The sequence below is a fragment of the Tupaia chinensis genome, unplaced genomic scaffold (genome assembly GCF_000334495.1).
Source record: "Tupaia chinensis unplaced genomic scaffold, TupChi_1.0 Scaffold139190_1, whole genome shotgun sequence".
Classification (NCBI taxonomy): domain Eukaryota; kingdom Metazoa; phylum Chordata; class Mammalia; order Scandentia; family Tupaiidae; genus Tupaia; species Tupaia belangeri.
The window spans coordinates 422,323-439,313 of record NW_006199080.1 but is presented as its reverse complement, the minus strand read 5'-3'; the positions used below and the strand labels follow the sequence as shown (position 1 = coordinate 439,313).

General features: G+C 34.8%; 1 pseudogene; it reads right to left on the bottom strand.

The window, feature by feature from the left end:
* The window catches only part of LOC102476154 (septin-10-like), a 197,503-nt pseudogene that overhangs the window by 11,598 nt on the left and 168,914 nt on the right, over positions 1 to 16,991 (bottom strand).

The following is a 16,991-nucleotide window of genomic DNA, read 5'->3' as shown; positions in this document are numbered from 1 at the left end:
TATTCAGAAACTTCTGGAAACCTCCATAAAATGTCGTTAAAGCACAAACTTTGTCTCTTCTTTATAGTGTTTACTGCTTACTCTATCTGTAGTCTGGAATGTGGCAATGATCTTCCAAAATCTTTAAACAGGGTAACAGGATAACTAAATATATACTGTAGAATAAGAGGGGTAACCTAGAAAGAGTCTACATTCCTGAGGGTTTATAGACCTTAATCAAACAATCTCTGTATTTTCTACTTCTGAATTTTTAGGTGAGTTCATGAAAATTTTTTATGTTTCTATTAGAATTTATTATATCAAATCTTTATTATTTTTGTCTAGATACAGTGATATTTCAGAGTTTAAGTTGACATGAGTGCTTTCTGTAAAAGAACTAAAGGAAGCAAAAGAGTCTTTTTGGGATATTTTTTCCTCTCATGCAAGACGAGATGAACCAACCAGAAAAATACTTTGAAAGTTTTGAACTTAGGATTTGGAGCATTGTCTTTTAATCTAATAACTTTACATATGTCATTTACTATGAATTATATCCACTATAGTTGAAAACTAGAAAACATAAATCAAAAGTATCTAAATTAAGTGGTTATTGAAGTTGTGAAACAGTTAGGCATACCAAGTTGGACTAAGCCTTAAGATATATTAGCTCATGGCCTTGGCCCATTGACATTCACATATAATTTTTAAAACTGCAATGTGAAAATATTCATATTTTCTACTGTGGGCTTATCTGAAAGGGAAGTTGAAAAGTATTTTTCTTTAGAGAAAATTGGTACTTTAGACATCCTACTATCTCCTACCACAGTTTTGAGAACCATTTATTATTTTTAAAATTTTAAATATCATGGGACATTGATTGAGGGGTTGGAAATTTAACTAATTATTAAAACCTTAAATAGCTGATAGTACTTTTAATTCCTGGGCATTGTATTTGGTAATAACCAATGCAAGAAATTTCCTATGGTAATTATCCTTCAAACTGGAACTTACTTTTATGATTTATGTCTCTGAACAAAAAGTCTTGGTGTCCTGTCCTCTCTCTTGCTCTCAAGTCAATAGCTTCCATCTTTGTCTTCTCTAAGCTGAGGTTAACTCCACTACTCCTATGCTACCACTAACACAAAGATGCATCCCACTGAGTTACACTTCACAATTGAGCATATATTTATAATGTTCTCTCTCGGTAAAATTGTATTACTCTGAAAAACCTTTGAATCCAAATTTTATCTTTACATTCTTAAAGGCAGTAGTCATATGGGACTTCTCTGTATATTAACTGTTCTAGGATACTGTCCATAAAAGGTAATGACCTATCACCAAAATTTTTAAAAAATGTATTTTATCTTTTATCTTTTTATTTTAAATAGACCAGTGTTAATCTAGTTTTTTTTTTTTTCCTCATACTTGCTTGATTTTACCAAAAGTCCCTAGACATAATCAACAAAATTTGGCAACTTGACATTTTTCTACTAAATATGTAGAGGTCTAAATTTGGTAGGAATACAGCCCAACTTCTGAGTTACAATGACTGATAATTTAACCAGCTGTTCTGCAATAATTGCAATTTATCAGCATGGGGTAGAAAAAAACCTTATAATCCTCCTTAACATAATTCAGCAAATTTCTCAATTTAAAGTATAGCTGTTGAAAATCTCGTTCTTTACTAAGAGCAATTTCTGTACTAGTGATATCTTTTGGGGATTTCTGGTGATAATACACACTCTTCTAATTTTTAAGAAGAAAATACATTAGCTACTTGATAAGAAAGATCATGTTCCCACTGAGATGGATTATATAACCATCACTAAAATCAGACAATATGCGCATATGATAGCTGATTACTCCAATCCTAAACCTTAAACACCAAGAACCAAGATTAGCTGTTCTGACAGTCCATAGAATGAATAATGAGTCTTCCAAATCACAGTGGTAAAATCATAAGAAGGATAGACAGTGCTCACAAAAGTCAACAGACATACACACATACCTACACTTACATAAGTTGGTCTACTGTCTTTCAGTAGTCAAATAACCTGCTATTTCTGGATGTCACCTTGAAATACTGACTTTCTTGACAGTATTTTAAGATTTGTTAACATACTAGGTCATAATCTACACCTGAAACATAGCAAATGTGTTAGCACCACATCTCGTCTCACGGATTGCCTGGCTTCCCACATCTGCTCACTGTGCATGCGTACACACAGACCCTTCTGAAGTCATGTGTCCTTGGGAAACCACATCATAAGCATTTTACAGCCATCTCTTCAAACATATCAGGCATGGAAACTATGCAATGAGTAAAGAAGACAACCACTGACAAAAATAAAAGACTTACTGCTTCCTGTAAAAATAAGTACAGTTAGAGAGATGTAAAAAGTGGTTAACAGTGATGCAGACACACAAAAAATCTCCTCTCTGTCTTTCTCTTTCTCTTTTCCTGAGAGACATTTTTCATCCTTTCTGCCTATATATAACCAATAAATGTTTTTTAAGCATCCATTAGAGACTCTTACTTCAAACACTGGAAGGAATACAATCTCTTTTGCTTATATGTTTAAAAACAATTCAATGTAAGTGATTAATCATTAGGTAGCATTATGTAATTTACATTTAATTAATAGATTTTAGATAATAGAAAATAAATACACACATCTAAGTCCGCATGGGCAGTACACTGTTTTTACATTATTCTTATATAAATAGCTACAACTTATGTGGAAAAATCCAAAATAGGTGTTGTATTAAAATTCCAATTAATATTTTAAAATTTAGCACTTTTATATTAAATTGATTATGCATGGTCAAATGAACTAAAATTAGCATTAAGATGATTCAACCATTCTTTTACCAATGGCAAATTATGTCAAACCCAAGGACAGAAATAGGAAAAGTACTACTTTAATCTTCAGAATACTTGGGATTTATTTTGTGAAAAGGAAAACATATTAAAAGCCACAAGGCTATATGTATTTTGACGAAACCCTTTACTTAAGACTGCTCATGCATTGTTTAAGGAAATAATTTTGTAAGCTATCAAACAGCAAAAGAAAAATTGTTTTATTGGAGAAATGGTGGGTTTTGTTTGATTAGATTGGAGAATTTGCATAAACACAAGTGATCACCAAAAAGAGTAAAAGGTGGTATGCAACTATAGGAATAGATGAACGAGCATTTGAGCAAAAAAGGTATTTAAATATACTGAAACAAATATAAGTACTGTGTAAATTGTCCATTCTCTTTTACTCTTTCCATCAAAATAAATTACATATACCAAGTTTGAGATCATAACAAAAACAATTTGAAAGTGTTTATAACATTTGGTAAAGAAATGAATGTGAATAATCAGATAGAGAATCCAAACAAAATAAATATATGATTGTGTTAATGTATATAAAAGTGAACATTTGAACCCACAGACTGATGGAACCATATGACTTTTTATTTTTAAAAAACTTAGGATTTCTATTGTGTAACTAGTTTAAAACCAAATAACTGGATTGTTTTTAACAACAACAAAAAAATCCTTTAGGATTTCTGTTAATGATATAGTGACTACCAGCTGATTCCTTGATTAAACTATGCAAGTAATGTAAAAAGAAAACTCTTCAATCTCTCTCAAATTGCATTGTATTAACGACTATGTTGTAAATGGTATAGAATATAAAATGCTTCCTTTTCATTGATTCCCGTTATGTTATATATCTATATTGTCACTGATTAGCAATCTGTTCTAAAAGATAACTAAATTTAACAGCAACAATAACAATCCCAAATATGCCTCTAAAGTATAAGCCACATAAGTTAAAATGCTAACTTTAGAAAAAATTAATTTGCCAGTTTTCAAATATTTTATAATAAAGTTGGTGCTCTTAAAATAAAACTGAGTGAAACAAATAGATACAAACATACTCATGAACACAGATACCCTTATCTATAGCTATGAATATGCAAGAGTGTGTGCATGCACTCCATGCTATAAAAATAAACATAGAATGTACATTTAATTTGTGGAGATTCTAATTCTCCCGGGGAGTACAATTGGAAGTGATATTTTGTGATTTTTCTCAGTCCCAAGCACATAATCATAAACCATTTTTTAGTAAATATGTAGATGTCTTTTATTTGTCAAGAGTAAATGTCAGTTTTATTTAGAATATTCAAGTACAAAAAATTGGTATTCATAGACCTATGACTTGAGAAAAACTAGGAACCATCAAACATTCTGAATGTACTAAAGCACTAAAGGCAAACATTCCTTGAATTATCTGAACTTTTATGTCGTCAATACTCAGTTGTTCAGTTATTTTCTTCAGATGTTCAAATATTTTTAATAAAATGATTCAATGCTATCTCCCCCCTGTAAGACAGAGTTCAAACAAGAGAAATGCAATCCATTCTAATGAAAATAGTGTGAATCACCGAGTTCAAAGAGAAAAGGTTTTTGTACCTGGATGATTTTACCTTTAAAACTGTTTTGTTTAGTCACAGCAATGTATCAACCACAGCAAGGCATGGTGAGGCATGGATGGTCTTCATGTCACAGAATCTGAGAAACTCTCAGAGTACTGCCACTGGGTAAGGTATCAACAATGAGAAAGTTCCATAAACCTACTGAGAGGCTAGAGTTGTAGCTTTACAATACATTCCAAACATATTGTCAAAATTTTTCCTTAAGTTTATGTGAAAACAGGTTCACCCTAGAATATAAATGCAATCAGAGAGTGTAACGTGAAAGCACTCTGATCTCAATGGCACCAACACTTTGTTCTTTTGCTTAATACACAGCAAAGTCATGATAATTTGCAGCAGAAAAGATCTATACTCACTGCAAAACAGTAACTTAAAATTTTCTAACAACATTGATTATGCAAGTTATATCATTTACATAAGGATTCTGTATTGACCCTACCACACTTGAAAGTATTTTTCCAAGAATGTCAGTAACTGGCCATTTGCCAGATATAGAATAAGTAATAAAACAAATAAAAACAGCAAGAAAATCAAAGCATACTTTCAACTTTTTAATAACTTTTGCTCGTGAAGACCTTCTATGCCCTGGAACTTCTGGTTTATATAAAATAGAGTTCTTATGGTCCTTTTTTAGGTTGCTACCTGATGCCATATAAGACTCGTTCTGGAATATTTCAGAAGTAGCTTTCTTTTGAGAAAAAGTGATTATCTTCTTCCAAACATGTCTTTTCTTCAAGCTTCATTGTCTTTTCCCGATGAACTCTTAAGGTACTCAAATTTGGCCTGCAGATCTCTTTCAACTTCTTTCAAAATGGCCACTTTCTCCTTTATTCACTGCACAAACATCTGTTTCATTCTCTCTTCCTTCCTCTTGTCACTCACCATAAAACTCTTGTCTTTTGGCTTCATAGGTCTCCTGTCCGGCTTGTTGTCAGGGCCAGCGTCTGCGAAGCTCATGACCAGTTTCCAGTGCCTGTACAGTTCGCAGTGCCTGGCATGGTGCTCTCACAGGTCCTCCATATTGGTACAAATGAGCATCTCCCACAGCTTCACAAAGTCAAAGCGTTTTTCATTTTCCACTTGCACAGCACCCCAAGGGTACTGGCAAAATTTGACCATCTTATTTCCAACTTTTATCTCATCCATACTTCCTACCACAAACCACAAATGTCCATTCATCTCAGCGTTGACGCTGGGAGTGCATCATCATTTGCTGGAAACTGGTATACCTGGACAGCATTGCTGACCAATTCTCTCAAACTTGATCTTAAACTTCGGTAATTCCGTTTAAGAAATTGCATCTGCTTTGGCAGTTACTGGTATAACATTCACCTTGCTGCCCAGGTTCTTCATGGTGAGGAGGTCGAGTGTCTTCAGAGAGTGGCCTATTGGTGATATGAAGTAGAGGCACACGTAGATGCTAAAATTGTGGTAGTTACAAAGAGAATGCTTAATCCTCAGTTCTTCCTGGCGATAGGTCTCACCGAGCATTTATGTAGTCAACTATTGGTGGGTAACTTTCTTCATTTATTTGGTCACCAAATTCCATGATGGTCAGTTTCAGTGGAACACGACTTTCCTGGAGTTGTTTGAGCTCTAAATTTAACATGTGGGCAAAAGTGCAAGAATTTGTGGTCTTCAAAATGATGTTAAACAATATATCTCTCAGTGCTGACTTTCCAATTCCATTATCCTCCACACAGAGAAGGTTGAAACAGAAGCCCTACTGAATGGATCTATTGACCAATTGATCAAACTCTCAAAACCAACATAGCCAGACATAGTCAAAGACTGAATATTTTCTCTTTTTCTCTATTCATCCAGAGATATTGGTAAGGACATACACATTGCTCTGATCACTATGTGATATTTGAAGAGCTGGTACCAAGCCACCTCAAAGGTGGCTTGGACGCAAGGGCAGTGGTGTGAGGCGGCAGTCCCTGTGCCAGTCCCAGCAGGCCATAAACTATTGTTAATGACAATCCTAGCCTTCTACTTCAAAATGTAGAAAAGAGAGGCAAGAATGACATGTTCTGTAATCTCATGAGGTTAACATGGAGTTATCAAAACTGAAGGCTTCACTATCATAATGAAGAAAGCGGAAAACAATGTTTAAAAAAAAAAAGAAGAAAAGAAAAGGGGCCAACAGATGATGCAGAAGCTATGTTGTCTGACTCCCACGTGGCCTACCATGATTTGACTCTGAGCCTAGTGCCTTGAAACTCTCTCACCAGGTGCATGTGTATGCATGCCTAAGATCCTGAGAGGAGAATGGAGAAGGGATTGCAGCATGACTATCTCCTCGGGGATGATTTCTCACTTCCTCTCTCACTGTCTCTCTCTCTTCAATGAGCACATGCATTCTAAGGAAACAACCTCTAAAAAAAGAACAAAGAAAATTACCACTTAAATTTTCTGCTTTCTTTATCTATTTGGTACATAAATACCCTTATTTCTAGTTGCAATAAATATGATTTGAAGCAAATGACAGAGCGGAGTATTTTATTTTAATCACATAAGAATTTTGAATATAAAAAGCTGCTGGCTGATTATCAGCAGTTCTGTGATAACAATACATATGTGTATGTGTGTATGTATATACATGTATAATGTATATGTATTATATATACACATACACACACTATATATGTATTACTATCATATATATGTATATATATTATATGTATGTATTGCTATCATAGAACTGATATATACTATACATAAGTTATATGTGTGTGTGTGTGTGTGTGTGTGTGTGTGTATATATATATATATATATATATATCACTTATACTCCCCAGAGAGAAACCAAGAAAGACAGAGAGAGCAAGATAAAACATCCTCCAATGGGGCAGGGTCACGTCCCAATCACTTTTCTTCCATTTCTCAAGCCTGTCAGGATTTTTCACACGCATGCATATGCACCCACCATGTTATGTAAGCACCAGGATCAGGACTCAAACTATGGTCTGCTGCCTTCTGAGACACTGGCCACAGGCTGGCTCCAACATGTACAACTGTATTTGTTAGAAATTTTTAACATCATAAACCTATGATGTTGAGAAAAGTTGTACACATGCACACACACACACACACAAAATGTAACTTGAAGTTGGGTTTCAAAATTATAGTTAAGAAGAAATATTTTATAGTGTATTTTATAATAAACGAATTATTTTTAAACTCTAAATCTTCAGTTTATTTTACATTTTTCCAACTAAAGGTACCCCTGGATAATGAAAATAGAGAAAAATATAGATTAACCATCCCTTTGAAGAATTAGCCTTACCTCAATAAAATCACTCTTCTATCATAACTGACAACATATATATATATCATCAGGATATATTTTCTTATTTTCGTTCTCCTTGCTGATCAAATGATATTAGGTAGTTGGAATAAAGCAATATTAAAGAACCAAGGGTATTGAGGAAAATGTGTTTTAAAAAGATCTGTTTCTTCCACTCAAATATTATACTTGCCTGATCTCATATCATACTGAGAGTGATATCCATAGTACTCCTTCTTTTTTCTTTTATGATTAATATAGTTCTTTTTTATTTTTCAATTACTTAATATGATTTTTCTTTTATTAGTAACAAACAAAATCTTATGGGACCAGTAGGTCGAGTGGAGGTTAAGGCAGCTAGATCCCACATAGCCAATTGCAAGGTCATGTTTTTCAGGCCACCAGGTCTGGGACTCAAACCGTGCAGCTGGCCATGTGGAATCTACATCCTTAACTTCCATGCCAACTGCTGCCCAATACATGTTTTTAAAATAAAAAATAGCTAGTACTCAAGAATAAGGATTTGAGGGAACCAGCAGTTAGTGTAATGGCTATGTCGCTGAACTCCCACGTAGTCTGGTTCGCGTCCCAGACCCAGTAGCTTAAAACTCACGCTGGGCACGTGTGTGCGTGCCCAAGATCCCGAGAGGATAACAGAGGAGAAGGGATTGCAGTGTGGCCATCCCCCCTGGGGGGTGATTTCTCACTTTCTGTTTCTCTGTCTCTGTCTCTCTCTCTCTGGCTAGCGCACATGCCCTATAGCAAAAACCTCTCAAAAAAATTTTTTTATTTTATGATCAATCATTGATAAGTATCTGACTTGACCCAAGATGTTAATTTTGGTGGTCTTTTTCTTGTAGTGTAACATAAAAAAGAACGCAATGTTAAACTGGTTTGTATATTTCAATTGTGTGAGCCTGTGGCCAGCAGGTGGGGTGGTTAAGGCATTAGACATTCCCATGTGGCTGACCACGGTTTGAGTACCGGACCTGGTGGCATGCTTTCTCACTTTCCTACTCTCTGAGTGTCTGTCTTTCTCTGGTCAAATAAAAATAAATGAATGAATAAATAAAATTATTAAGTGATTCTTAAAAAATTAATTGCATGGACTTTACAAAAAATTCAGATTTACATAGATATTTTGAATAATTTGGTCATTCTGCTCTCAAATTCACTTTATTAATTCAAAATATATTGGAACCTTGAACAATATAGGTTTGAACTGTATGGTCGCACTTATATACATAATTTTTTCAATAAATAAATTGGATATAATAAATATGTGTTGTAAATATATTTTTCTCTTTATGATTTGTCTTTATTCTACTGTACTTTATTATAAGTAAATAATATATAACATATACAAAATATGTGCTAATTTATTGTTTATGTTATTGGAATGTTTTCCAGTCAGCAGTAAGTTACTAGTAATTAAGTTTGGGGGGATTCAAAAATTATGAATATTCAACTATTCAGAGGGTTGGCACCTCAATCCCCCATGTTATTTAAAAGTCAACTATGTACATAAATAACATTCACAATTTCTAATATGCCATCAAAGTTTTTTTTTTTTCATAAAAAATTTGATACTTGGAAAACAGTTCTGAATTTAGTATTATCTTGAGACTTCTCAATTTCAAAGATTTAATAAATGCTGAACACAGACTGAGACAGAGTGATTTAACTTTAAGCTTAGGTGAAGCTTAGTGAATAGCTTAGTAAAATCACTAAGTCTTTTAAGATTCATTTATCACTAAGGAGCCATGAAGATCTGTCCTAAATAGTTTTCCATGCTATAGATTTTACTGAACATTCTGGATTATCCAAAATTAAAATGTCAGTCTTGAAAAGTCTCACTTTTGGCATTTTAATGGCTGATAACATTTATCATCTGATAATACTGAGTCAAATGTACAAACTTAAATTGCTTAACATCGCAATTATTTTTTTTAATTAATTGAACCAAAAAAATTCTTACTTATGATAAACCCTGAGACATTGTATAATTTGGTTATAATTCTGCAAGTGTTATTTATTGTGAGCTGAAAATATGTATAAATACAAAAGACTTTTAATTCATGTTATCATTTGTACAAATTAAAACTACACTAAAATTCCATTTCTTACATGCTGACTTGGCAAAAATCCTAAATTTGTCAACATATATTAGAGAATGCTCACTATTGTGGTTTTGAAACAAAATTATGAATGACTCATCATTGAATACAAGCTTTACACTATATTAAAAATCTGTGGGTGCTGAAACATTTAAACCTAGCCAAAACCCAGTTTCTTCCTGCTAATGAAACATTGGTAATTGTACTAACTCAATATTAGATTTGAAATATGTAACTCCAAGCGTTTGAATCTTACCCAAGCTGATTTCTTCACTGGACATTCGCAGGCTTGCAAATGCAGGTGTAGTTACATCATGTACATTTGTTTTCCAACCCACGAAACATAAGCATTTAAAAATAATGCCAAATTTAGTTCAAGAACCATATTAATGCATATTAATGGCAGGCTTTCAGACACAGCGAAGCAAAAAAAGTATTTCTCGTTTTCAAAGAGCATATGTGTATGTGTGTATACACAAATATATATGCAAGAAATTATTCCGGGGCCAGCATGTGGCATTGTGCTTGAGGTGTTGGACTCTCACATGGTTGTCTGCAGTTTGAGTTCTGGACCCAGTGGCTTGAAAATCACACTTGATGCATGTGCACGTGTGCCCAAAATCCTGCAAGGAGAATGGAGGAAAAGGGATTGCAGCATGGCCATCCCCATTGGGGGATGATTTCTCAATTTCTGTCTCTCTGACAAGCACACATGCCCTAGAGTGAAAAATCTCTTAAAAAGAAAAAAAGGAAAAGAAAGACTTCAGCAATTTATAAAATTGCTTACAGATCTGTCTTTATCGAAGACTGATAATACAATCATAGCAATAATAATTCTTTTATAAATATGGTCAAAATTACTCATTGACTTCATCAAAGACTCTTTGCCCAGAAAACAGATGCCAAGAAAAAAAACAGATGTACAGTAGTTTTAATTGTACTAACATCAATGGAAATTTAAAACAAAACAAACAGACAGAAACAAAGAGAAAGAGTAAGTAGGAATAAGCGGGGAAAACCCTAATGTATCATACAAGTGTAAAAGGTTTTCAAGGAATGGGAAAAGGACTACTGAGTAAGATGAACAGTGGACATCAGATTTTAAATGTAGCTGTGAGAGTCTCTCAGCTTGTTCACTGCGGGTGCACGTGATTACCATAGAGGACTCCCACATTGGACAGGAGTCATCAAAGACCGAGGGTACCTACGAAAAGTGTGACTTCCATTCATCTGTCACAGCAAATTCCAAAAGCATTGCAGCTGAAAGCTGTTGACAAAATACAGTCCTCATAGTTTATTTGTAATTTCTTATTTAGAACTTAGAGGCATACTTCCATGGCTTCTCCTGAAACCATGACTCACTAACACAAAGAAACAGAAATATAAAACATTCGATGGAGATACAAGATATACAAGATACAATACGTATTTCTCAGTGACTTTAGAGGAGTTGGTTAAAAATTTGTAACTATTTGATTTCCTCACATTCCTATTATACAAAGCAATAATTTTTGAGCTTTCTTCATTTTCACTTTAAAGATTACCTTGAAGAGGTAATAGTTTACATGGACAACTCACAGAATGTATTCCTGTTTGGAATATTAATTATAGTACAGTAATCCTTCAATTTTAAACTTTAAGACAGAGACAGAGAGACAGAAAGTGAGAAATCACCCAATCACCCTCCCAAGGGGGGATGGCCACGCCGCAATCCCTTCTCCTCCATTCTTCCCTTGGGATCTTGGGCACGCATGCACATGTGCTCGGCATGAGTTTAAGCTGCCGGGTCTGGGACTCGAAATGCGATCGGCTACATGGAAGTCCAGCAACATAGCCATTACGCTAACTGCTGGTCCCTGATCTGTTTTTTTTTAATAAAAGATTTTGAATGTATGAATAGCTTTTAACAAGCTAAATAATGGGAAAGAAATATATTATTGTGTACTGTATTAATATCAGCCTACAAATCGTCTTGTGAATCCTTGTCTTGATAGGTGTTTAAGGAGATCGCTTTAAGAGAATGTTTTTCTATATATATTAGATTTTTTTGCCATAGGGCACATGATCTCACCTAAGACAGACAAGAGAAAGTGAGAAATCACCTCCCAGGGGATATAACCATGACCATGCCACAATCCTTTCTCCTCCTTTCTCCTCATGGAATTCTCGTCATGCACCCACACGTGCCAGGTATGATTTACATGCCACCAGGCCTGGGACTGAAACTGTGGTTAGCCACGTGAGAGTCCAGCAGCTTAGCCACCATGCCACATGCTGGCCCCAAAATTAAATGTTTAGAAGATCAAGAAGCTCATCAATGGGGCCGGCAAGTGGCATGGTGGTTAAAGACGCTGGACTCCCACATAGCCTACCACGGTTCAAGTCTCGGACCTGGTGGCTTGCTTTCTCATTCCTCTCTCTCTCTCTCTGTCTCTCTCTGATCAAACTGAAAAAATGATAATGATAATAATAATAAATAAAGTTAAATAAAATAATTCTTTAAAAAAAAAAAAAAGAAACTCAACAACTAGACAAACTCAGAGGTCAGAGTCAGGCTAATTTTTCCCTTCCATTAGAAAAGTACATAGTTGGGACCAGCATATGGCATGGTGGTTAAGTCACTGGACTCCCATGTAGTTGACCACAGTTCAAGTCCCAGACCTAGAGACTGAAAATTCACCCTGGAAGCCTGCATGTTTGTGCCCAAAATTGTGAGAGGTGACTGGAGGAAAAGGGATTGCAGGGTGGCCAACCCCTCTAGGGGTGATTTCTCTCTTTCTGTCTCTCTGTATATCTTGTGAGCACACGTACCCTATAGCAAAAATCTCTCAAATAAAAAAGAATAGTTAATTATCTGTGAAAACACTCATTTGTTACTCTAACTTATTCTTTATTTCCAGTGATACTGCGTTCAATGTGCCAAGGAAGTTTACCACTGATAAGCAATCTACGCTCTCATCCAATTCCCACAGTAAAGAGTCTTATGATAATGATTCATCTCACCTATCGTGTCTTTCACTTAATCCCTAAGCATTTATCAATTTTAATTCTTTTTAATTTAATAAGTATAGATGATGTCTAGCATTTCTTTACCTTTTTCTCTTAAAACCAGCAATTAACTAAGAACCTGGATAAAAACAAGACAGACCGATTTATTTCTTTTGTCAAATCATGGAAGAAAAATCATTAAAACTAGCATAGCTATAGTCATGTACATTTTCAAAATTAACAATCTTTTGCCTTTTATGTTTGTAATTAAAAGAAAACTGAGAACGATATAATGGTTACAGTTTTTGGATTCTATAGTGTTATGGATTAAACATTTGTATCCCTCCAAAATTCATGTTAAAGCCCTAATCCCTAACATGACTCTGACTCTGGGGACAAGGTCTCTATCTCTCTTCCTACCATGTGAAGACACAGGGAGAAACTGGGATGAGGGTCCTCGCTACAAACATGAACTGACCAGCACCTTGATTTTGGACTTTCCAACCTCCTGAACCATGACATAATACATTTCTGTTGCATAAGTGACACAGTCTATGTTGTGACAGGACAAGCAAACTAAGGCATAGAGTTAATTCCATCTCATTTGCTTGACTATGACCTAATAATCAAAACTGTCCCTAATGAAATTTACATTTTTTTTTAAATAAAGGAAGAAAGAAAACTGAGTAAGGGACTACTCTCATAGTCTTCATGCAGTCCTGGTAGTTTTGTTGAATGCTTATGTTAGGTCGAGGAACATTTTTCAAATTAAGTTCTATCACTAAATTTATCATAGTCTTGCATATTTTCTTAGATAAGTGTCAGGACATAGCACCACTGTCTCACTTTGCCTATCTGAAAGATTAAGGATTCCTCACTGAATTAATGTAGACAACCAATTTAACTCTGATACTTAGGGTTGACCTTAATCCTGGACTGTTACTTTGATTTTCAGTTTGTGTCATATAATTCTGATGATTACAACAGAATACAATTTCAAAGAGCGTGAACTATTAAAATTTTCTTCTTTTTCTTTTTAAAATTACTGTTTTTAGAATAGATTGAACTTTTCTAAAGTCACTTCTGATGCTTCTTAAGTGTTTCATTTGGTGTATTAATTTTCTTTCAGTAAACAAGTTTTTCCTTTCATTTGGGATATGTTATTTCCAAAATAATTGCTTTTAAAACTTACAAACACTTCAGTTACAGATGCACAAAGCTCTTTTAACACATGTGATGGTACTCCAGTGCCGACCAATGTGCCATTAATGCTAGGTGAATTGTGTTTTAAGGGTGATGATAAACTACTTACAGTGAATTTTGTCAAAGTAAGCAGGCAAGAACCAGCAGATAGTACAGTGGTTATGTCTCTGGACCACCACATGGCCAACCACATCCGAATTCCTGGACGTGGTGGCTTGAAAATCACACTGGACATGTGTGTATCCATGCTCAAGAGCCTGGGAAGAGAGTGGAGGAGAAGGGATTTCAGCATGGCCATCCCCCTTGGGGGGGGTGATTTTTCACTTTTCCTCTCACTGTCTCTCTGTCTCTCCAGCCAATATAGGCACCTTATGGCAAAAGCCTAAAATTCCAAACGAACAAACAAAAACACCCTTAGAGTCCTGGCTATGTGTTAAGGTTGGATTTCTTAAGTGGAGGGTTGGGCTACTCTTCTGTTCCTGCCTGCATAGCTTTCAAAGTAGCTGGGGTGTGGAACACCAAGAATGACCTGGGGGTAAACCAGGTGGGCCAGGGAGTTACAAGGCCAGTGTTCAGGGAGGGCTTGCCAGAGACGCAGAGACGAGCAATGTTTTTATATATATTATATATTTTAGAGTACAAACACTCAGTAAGAATGACTTTTTTTTCATATTAAAATGTCTGCAGACTATTCATCACAGGATTCAAATGTTACATAAAGAGAATATTAGCAGGTGATGCTACAAAAAAAGCACTTTTCTTTCACAGTAAAATATCCCATTTTTTAACTTTTTTGGGAGAGATGAAGGCAGGGAAAGGTAACACCTTTAGCAATGCACATGTAGCTCAGTCAAAATGCAAATACATGCAGATCTTTGTCTTGCAGGTAGATGCCATATAACTGAGAATGCTGAACTTAGTGACAACTGTGAGGCAGGCAAAATATATGGACACTTCATTATTAGGCACAAGCTGTGACATAACCAAAGCTTTTTTTATATTTTGCTGAAAGCATTGAAAATATTATGGGCTCCCAAAACAATAGAACCAACATTTTCATCATGCATATTTTATTAGCTACTCTCTTTAAATAACAAAACTACTGCTACAGTGCACAGAGACCATAGGGACTGACTGATTATGGTATGACTTTCAGACTTCAGTATTTCCTGAAATAATAAAAATGCTGGTGATAAAATTTTTAAAAAAGTAAAAGATTGAAAAAAAGAGATTAAAAACACCCAAAATCCTCATTGGACATCAGAATTCTCATTCGGTCAGAAAACAATACTTATTTAATTGTGTATTTGAAAAAAAAAACAAAGTCACTGAAAATGTTTTCATTCATTTTTAATGCCAGCATATGATAGTCATGTCAAGAATAAACTTTGTTACACTTGTTTTTAACTTCTGTAGTCCTTCCTCTTATTACAATGATGTTTACCGTCCTGCATTGAGTCACATTTGGAGAATAATTTCAAACCTTTGAGGTTAATTGAGGTATTTATTAGTGTTTTAAAATAGTGAATTATCTGTTAATAGTCTAGAAATATCTTTTTTTTAGTCTTTGCAAAAGGATTTTTGACCAAAGTTTATTCATTTTGTAATAGTAAATATTAAGTAGGCCAATCATTTCTGTGTAATTGCTCCATTTTATATGAACCAAGTTGTATTTGTATGTACAACGTTTTGATCAGCTAGTGGGAACTTTCTGGGTCTCCGGCACCAGTCACACAGGTTTTACCCATCTGACCTTTTCCGCCAGGCCACTGTCCCTACTCCTTTCCCTATCTCCAAATGATACTCCATTCTTCCCTTGCCTATGTTAGCTCCTGTTTATCCTGTGAGACCCCTTCCAAATCTATGCTTACTAAAATATTCACCATTCCTTGATCTAGTCAACCACTGTCTGTTTTACCCAATTACTGAGTTACGTGTATTCTTCAATTTTTATCATTGACACATTGCAGAAGGAAAATTCAATAGTCTATAGAAAAATGGAATTAAAGTATAAGTTTATTTTGGTGCAAAAAAATTGAAATCCCTGTAGATTTTTTTCATATTATACATTTTTCATGAATTTTTCAAAGACTCCTCATATTTGTGTTCGATTTACTTCTCCTAAGAATTTGATTCCCCACATGCAGGAGTCAGGTTTCTACTCTGAAATCTCAAGGTTTAACATAATTTAGTCTTTTAAAAGTAAAAATTGGATGAGTTGACATATCAGTAAATGGAAACTCCTATGTATCCTCAAAGCGATTGTCTCTAGTAAGGACTACCAATGGCAGGTTCCAAGATTAGCTGCAGAGATAACATTTTCCACTAGCGTCATTATTAGAACAGTATCTCATTGTAGATGGTAACCTTTTATTTCTAACCCCACATAATGGTCAATAACCATCCACAGTGAAAGTGCCCCTTGTTGTTTGGGAAATTCAGTCCTACACAGTGGTTAATTATTATGTCACTGTGTGTTCAGAAGCAAGTCCTTGATCTCAGACACACTATCCTCCAGTTTTCCTTTCAGCTACACTTAACTGGAGAAAGTAAGAATTACTTTCTCATAGTCCAGGATTCAGCTACCACTATGGCAAGGTCAAGTACCTGAGAAGTCTATGACATTTTAAAGGCCTCCCTTGAGTCACGCTGATCGCACCATTACTGCATTTTGTGTTTATGTGATAAAATGAGTGGAATTGAGTTGGTTATACCTGAGAAAATTTTGATATTTCTAACAATGCTTTTTGTCAGTATATTTTATAGTTTGGGTCACAGGTTAACTAATGAATATTCTGCCTAGACAGAACCTCAGATGTAATATAAAATAGTAAAATCCTCTCTTATTAATTTGTATGACAATTATTTCCCAAATATTTTGCCTTCTATACCACAAAGGTAACAGAAAGATTCAGGATTGA